The following is a 6,000-nucleotide window of genomic DNA, read 5'->3' as shown; positions in this document are numbered from 1 at the left end:
ACAAACCACTGCTGCTACCACCAATAATAATAATGATAAGGGAAATAACAAGGGAACAGAATATGATCGCTCACCACCGGCTGACCGATACCCAGCCCAACCTGAGCAGTGATCTAGCCCTTCTGGGTAACTGCCCCCAGTTTATATACTGGGTGTGACGTGGAACACCTCTTTGGCTAGTTTGGGTCAGGTGTCCTGTCTCTGCTTCCTCCCAGCTTCCCCTCCTCCCTGGCAGAACATGAGGCTCAGAAAGTCCTTGGTCAGAGTAAACATTACTTAGCAACAACCAAAAACATCGGTGTTATCAGCGCTGTTCCCAGGCTGAAAGTCAAAAAGACAGCACTGCGCCAGCTACTAAGAAGGAGAAAAATGACTGCTACTGCTGAACCCAGGACACCCACCAGCATGAAAAGAGGCAAGATTAAAAATCTGTCAACTACATGCTTACACCTTAACAAAGATAGCAAGAGGCTGGAAGATGTTTTGGTTCTTTCTTTCTTACACACCTTCATAAATCTGGATATCTAAGTATTAGTTTCTCAGAGTAACTCTCATTTAATATTTGTATGATGTATACAACTACATCCAGAAAGCTAACCAAACTCTTTCCCAAAGAGACAGATGTGGTTATTCCTAACAGTAAAAAGATTTGACTTGGACTTCAAAGAATTTTTCCCCTCTTCACCTAGGCTTAAAATGCATTGGTAACATTAATTTTCATTCTAACTATAATGCTTGCTATGAACTGGTTCAGGTTCACCCTCAACTCAGCTTCTAGTGAGATCAACTTTTGTTTCGATGGAGTACTTGCAGAATTAGCTGAATTATGTGGCTTAAATCCAAAACCATGATCCCAAGCAGTCATGTTAGACTGCTGCCCAACTGCAAAGGTGTCTATGTTTCTCAAACTGAATCTTAAATTCTCCAGGTGTCTAAAACTCCATTCCTTCATCTATTTTGATGTCTCACTTAAATGATTTAGACCTTGTAATGCAACAGAGCACAGACATTAAGCTTCTGACAACCAGATTAGATTTGATAGAGACCAACGAATGGCAACTTTTTTGCTAATCATTTGTTTTATAGAACATTCTACTCACTTTTCATTTAATTGGTACCTACTCAGGAGATTTAATCAGCTGAAGAGATTTAATTAGGCAAAATGAACATTTAAGATTCATGTTTAAACTTCACTTTCTAGAGAAAAAATAGGTATGTTTTCAACAGCTTCTGTCACTTAGAGAGAAGACTGTGCACCCAGCCCAGATCAAAAACAAAGAAACACCATCTCAGGGGAAGAAAGAAAAGGGGGGAAAAAAAAAAAAAGGATAAAAGAAAGCTTTAAGTGAAAGCAGATTTAGGAAAAAATATTATGATATTTTTAAAAGCTGTGCTATTATCCTGAAAATTAATAGAAGAACAACATTGCAAGATACACTGTTTATTGTGTCTAATAAAACAGCTTAAAATTTAAGAACATTGCAAACTCACAGCTCCACAAAATGCCCTTGGATTCTGGAAGTCAAAATATCTTTGATCTAGTCCATGCTTCACTAGTGAGCAGGACACACCCCACTTCTGTGGCTATTTAGTCCTTCTGAGTCCTTCCTCGGTCCTTCTGGGTTTTACCTTGTTTATTAAAATGGAATGTCTTATTAAGCCACCAAATATTAAGCAATTCCCCAGATACAATATGAAGAAAAAAGAAGGAACAGATTCTAATACATATGTCAAAGCTTTAGGTAGACATATTATGGCTTTTGGGACACTGCTTTAAAAAGCTTAATTATCATTCATAAGTCTAGATTTACATGTTTCTTTTAGAGCCACGTGAGATCAGTCAAAGGCCGCTTGCAAAATCATCATGGAGAACGTATATCATTACAGGCTGTGACATGAGCTAGGCTTTCCCAGTAAAAACCTGCAGAAAGGAAAACATACCTGTAAGAACAGCAACGAAATCTGACAGTAAGAGAAAATTTATCATAAAAATATTAAAAATATATAAATCCAATAATGGCTCCTAGCACTTTTTAATCACAGCTACCAAACTGTTGCATCCTGAGGAACATGGCTTGGTTTTATTATTTACTGGGACTTGATGGTTTATTTGGAAGCAAATGCAATTATAGCCTGACACTTTCATCACCACCAGTTTGTTTTGTTCACCTGCTACTGCTAAGAGGAAGGTTACGTTCCCATGGAAATTCTGACATTTCTCTAATTCGTTTTATAACTCTTCTGAGACTGAAAGTATTCATTTTATTGTATTTGTGCAAAAATTGGAGTTGAGATATTATTAAGATTAATGGCGAACACCACCAATAAACCAAGGCTGAAACAGATTAAATGTCTTTTCTTCTTTCCATTAGATACATGCTATGTACAGTCTTTGAGAAGCAAAACCTCCACTGACATCAAAGATGGAAATCAAGCACAACCCCATAACAGACCCATTCAAATAGCTCCAGTATCCAGAAAATAAAGTTTAGGGGACAAAAAATAATACAGAAAATAAAAATTCAATGACTAGCAAATCAAAGACTCCTAAGATGGATAAGAATTCTGTTCCACTGAAGTCAAATGAAAATTTGCTAAATTTAGCCCTCAGGTTAGAGGTTTGCTCCTTCCAATTGATCATAAATAGGAAAAAAGAATGAAATTCTCAAAAAAGCTGTAGAAAGCTTTGGCTAGTTTCAGTTTTCAGAGTGTTTCAGAATATTCAGTAAAATATTAACACAGATGTCAGCAGCTGGATTAAATACTGCTCTTAAAGATCAAGTTAACTTGTTCAGCAGTTTTTAACCTTGGTTATACACAACCATATGATGAATCTGCTAACCATCCTTCAAGGAGCACTGCACACATAGCTGTAAAAGTGGAAGGGAAAAGCAAAAGAAAATACCATAAGCAGGGGGACCTGATCATAACAACATTCTTAAGGCTGATACAACTGCACTTTCATCCTTCTATTGGTACAGCCCAGAGACTTCTAGTATATGCCAAGTTGTTCTGCAAATGAGAGGCATTCCTGGTTACCAGGTCACTTCTAGGTGACCTGAACATGGCTTGGTCAGCATTGAGCTCAAGCCTCACACCACAGTTTACAGGATGGATGCTCTGGCTTAGTGCTGAATGAGTGGTTACACAGCTCCTGGCCAGCATGGACAAGCTCGTGCCTCCCAAACCCTGGAGAGGGTCCCTTGCATGCTGTCTGCAGAGCACAAAAAGCTTGCAGGGGCACATGAAGCAGATATCAAGCGCCAGGCACTTAGACATCACACCTAAGATCAGGGACATACATTTGTTTTCCTCCCAGAGTCTCACCACACCAGCATATAGTTAGCAAACATAAACACATTCAACTGTTTATCTCCACCAGACCTATGCTATGTAGCCTTAAAGGCTTACATAGCAACAAGGCAAAAAGTAATCCAGGTTTACAGGAAATTGGATGGCCTAGATGCTTAAACAAAGCCAAGCATCCTAAAAGCAGACAGTGTTTGGACAGTCAGTAGTTATGTCAAATATAACAAAATGGAATGATTTTAAGTTCTCTCTGTAGGATTTGGAGATAACAGAGGAAAACACACATTGGTAAATCCGTCAGTCAGAGGCCCCCATGCCAACCCAAACAGTATTAGCCAAAGAGAAGTGATTTAAAACACACGTAACAGTAAAGTGGCAAAAGGTAATTTGAAGAGAAAGATATACTTGTTCAAATTACTCCGCATAGCTCGTAACTGCCTCACTCTATGCCCTTGGAATTTATCAGCATTGTAGAAGACATTTGTGAATTTTTCCTTTCTGTTGCCAAAGCACACCGAGATTAATGCAGTTACTCAGCACCAGCAGAACAAGTTACATGCAGCCAGGATAGCATTTGACTTTAAAAGATACACACTTTAACAAAGGAAGTATCAAATTGCTTAAGGACATACTGACAGGAATTGTTTTCAAAGTGTCACAGTAAATGATGATGACAACTCTGTTCTTTACTTCCCCTAAGGGCAAAAACAAGAAGCCCAGCATCTGCACAACCCAACTAAGTTCAGTTACAGAATTAGACACTCCCCTCCCCAAATTCATCAACAAGTTGTTGAAGCAGGATCTCACAAAATCGGCAAGTACTGATCTATGGGCTTTTTTAATGGAAAAAAGGCCCTCCTCAGGTTGTCATGCACATTCCTCAAAGTACTTTCCTGTTTTCTCTGGGTAACATTTGAAACCTGAACTGCAAGAACCTTTGCATTCAGTCCCTGTGCTGCACCAGTCTCTTGGGAATTAAAAAAAAAAAAAAAACAACAACCAAGCAACACCTAGCAGAAAACAAAACAAACAAACAAAAAAACCCATAACACACATGAAGGAAAGCAACTCCTTTAAACAAACCTGGCACCTTTTTCAATATTAAATGTACCGTATGCCTAATTAAGGAAGTTAATCCCCATTTATGGTAGGATTAATCTTTATAATCTACTTTATTATTACTCTTATTAGACCAGAAAATTGTATTCCCAGGTGCAGGCAGTTTCTTACAATCTCCAACAAACAGGTTTTCCAACCTGAATCAAACTTTAATTAAAATTGCGATCAGAATAACAGGGGTAGACACAGGAATACACACTAAAAGAGGAAACCCCAAATCTATATTCTACAATATGGATCTGTGCTTACAGATGACAACATGTATTTTTGGTCTAAGTACTCTCACAATATAAAACGGAGCACTGCATAAAGTTATGCATTTAACCAATGATGATTTTTTTTATTCAGTACCTTCTAATACCCAATTAACACAGATTAGCATAATTACAACATGACATGATCAAATGGTTAACTGAAAGAGTGCAAGGGTAGAAATTAAATACAGAAGTTGTAAAAACTGAACTGAGGAGGTGTTTATTCATACAACTACTAATATTTTAGATGTCCACTACACCACCACTGAGCTTCTATGACAACTGATCTGTTCCAAAGACAAAAATTTCATATGAGAAAAAATTCTCACTCAACTCTTTTTGCATCAGTTTTAACATGGCACCAGTCACACCTGTGGAGCTATACCACCACATCATAAACAAAATAATCATCTAAATACTAATCACTACCAGAAACAGAACACAGTCAGAATCTTAAATCCAGCCATTAATCTTCTAAAATTTAAAGTTTTCTCCTGAACTGAAAGCTCTTCTTGTAGCAAGTTCAAAGTCAAAGAAGGGTAAGAACTATTTTTTAGATATACTTCAAAGTCAGGCCAATCTGGTTGCAATCTCAACAGATCAATGCTTCCTTTCCTTTTCTCTTTTTAATCAGTATGATGATAAATTCAGTCCGTCATGTGTAACAGATTATTTCACTGTACTTATTAGCCATTTTTTTTTAATATTATTTTCATATGGAACAAAACTTTCTTTTTTACCTTCCTTGAATTCAACAGATCCAGAATATCTAAAGAGCACATGTGTGATCACCTTGAATTTGCCTTCATATTAATGCATCTGCATTTCACTATAAGAAACATCTGGGACAACTTCAGGCAGCCTTTCAATAATATGGCAGTCCATATGGCAGAACAAATGCCAGGAAAGAAAAATAAATTCTCTTGTTATTGCCATTTAGTTTCACTTGTAGTTAAATGAAAAATTAACAAAAGGTGTTTCTATAGCCAGCAGCCTGATTTGTGAAGTTTTGTGCCTCCAAGCCAGCAAACTCAGGAACAGCCGTCTTCTTGGCCTAATCACCTTATATTGATACAGGGCTAAAAAATGTATTCTCTTAAAAGATAGGATATACAGCCAAGCCCAGTAATTACTATTACAAGCCCCATTCTTTGAAAAGAAACAAAAATCTAAACTACATACTATACTGAATAAAAGACAATTATCATTAAGCTTTATGCTCAAAAACAAGAACATGCAGTTCTGGAATTTGCAGTAGTCACACATTATTCGAAGCTCAGAAAATCTAGTAAAAGGGACAGCAGCCCAAGTCTCCCCA

At 37.3% G+C, this 6,000-nt stretch overlaps 1 long non-coding RNA gene across 2 annotated transcripts in view; it reads right to left on the bottom strand.

Moving 5' to 3' along the window:
- Positions 1-1,454: 1,454 nt before the first annotated feature.
- LOC136007267 (uncharacterized) overlaps positions 1,455-6,000 on the bottom strand; it is a 39,401-nt gene continuing 34,855 nt past the window's right edge. For both annotated transcript variants that reach the window (XR_010609565.1, XR_010609566.1), the window contains one exon: positions 1,455-1,921. This is a non-coding gene — a long non-coding RNA (uncharacterized LOC136007267). The remainder of the gene's footprint in view (positions 1,922-6,000) is intronic.

Source organism: Lathamus discolor, chromosome 1 (genome assembly GCF_037157495.1).
Source record: "Lathamus discolor isolate bLatDis1 chromosome 1, bLatDis1.hap1, whole genome shotgun sequence".
Classification (NCBI taxonomy): domain Eukaryota; kingdom Metazoa; phylum Chordata; class Aves; order Psittaciformes; family Psittacidae; genus Lathamus; species Lathamus discolor.
The sequence above is the reverse complement of the archived record's forward strand: the minus strand, read 5'-3'. Positions and strand labels throughout refer to the sequence as shown.